We start from the raw sequence: 1,520 nt of genomic DNA on the forward strand, positions 1-1,520 counted from the left end.
CTTCGCCCTCCGCATACAGTTTGGTCCCTCTGGATTTCAGGGGCAGCTGGGGGAGGGCAGACTCTGGATAGCACCTCCCAGGGCATCCTTCCCTTTCTATCCTCTTTCCAGGCACCACGCCCAGGGCCAAGCAACCCCTGCCCAGGCATCAGAGAAGCCACAATCTCTTCTGATGAGAAGGCATGGTTTGGCCTCGACCTTACAGTTCCCAGAGAATGTGGCCCCCTTAGATCTCAGGGTCTAACTGTATGTGGTCCCTTATGCTGTAATCAAAGCCCAACCACTCCTTGGAAAGCAAGGCCAACAGCTGACTGCCTGCTACGGGGTCCCCAAAGTGCCCACCTTGAGGTGCCCTGGCCATGGCACCTTCCTGAATAGAAACAGGCAGCCCTCACTGAGTCAGATGCTCTTCTAAGGCCTTGCATGTACTTTGCTGAATGGTCTCCACACTCCTAAAAGGTGGGTTCAGTTTTACAGATTGGAAAACTGAGGCACAGAAAGTAGAAGTAACTGCCCGTGGACCCACTGCCAGGAAAAGTCAGAGCTGGGATTCGAACTCACAGCCTGGCTCCAGTGCCCTGAGCCCTTAAATGTTCTCCTATCCTGCCTCTAATTGCTAGGAGGTCTCCACTAGAGGTCATTGTGTCCAGTCCCCGCATCTGGGTGTCTCCCCAAGCCAAGCTCTGCTCACAGGCAAGAATCATTCTAGTTTTTAAAGGCACCTGCTCCAAGGGTGGAGTTCCCCCTGGGGGTAATCAGACATTTATTTATTCATAGCCTTCTGGCTGGGAGGACAGGCCTTCCCACCCAGGACTCAGCAGGGTCCAGCTGCCTCGTTGTCCCTCTCTCCTTCCCACTGCAGTATAATCTATAATCAGAAGAGAACCAGCCTTGCCTTGTGTCTCGGCTCCATAACCTCCAAGCTGTGTGTCCTTGGACAAGTGACCCAACTTCTCTGAGCTTCAGTTATCAACTGTAAACCAGGGTTAATGGTACACCCGCTTTGTGCGGTTGGTGAGGATTAAATGATAAAAGCGGATGAAAAACTCTACTTTCAGGAATCATGTCTGTAGTTTGTTACTAGAAAAGTTTCTCTGAACGTGTTGAGCCCAGAAACCGTGAGGAGGAGGCACAGCATTCTCTCCTGAGTGTGAAACCTGCTCTTGGTGTTGCTTCTGCAGCTGCCATTTGCCATTGATAATCGCTCTTCTCTTGGGAGAGTAAGAGGCAGAGGATGCAGCCTGAGGGTTCGCCATCGTTAAAAAAAAAAAAAGAAAAGAAAAAGAAAAAGTGGGGGGGAGGTGGCTTAAGGCAGAAAGGGGTCAGTGATCACAGTGCCTGGCACCTGTGATGTGCCCAGAATGAAGTGGTAAATCCTTATCATCACCATCATCATCGTCGTCACTGAGGCCCTTCTGCCCGCAGGATCGGAGCCTCTTGCTTTCAGCCTTATCGTTTAGCCTCCTCGTTACAGAGAGAGAAACTGAGGCCCAGAGTGGGGAAGGGCTTTCTCAGCAGGA

The sequence above is a fragment of the Lipotes vexillifer genome, unplaced genomic scaffold (assembly GCF_000442215.2).
Source record: "Lipotes vexillifer unplaced genomic scaffold, Lipotes_vexillifer_v1.1 scaffold98, whole genome shotgun sequence".
Lineage (NCBI taxonomy): Eukaryota > Metazoa > Chordata > Mammalia > Artiodactyla > Lipotidae > Lipotes > Lipotes vexillifer.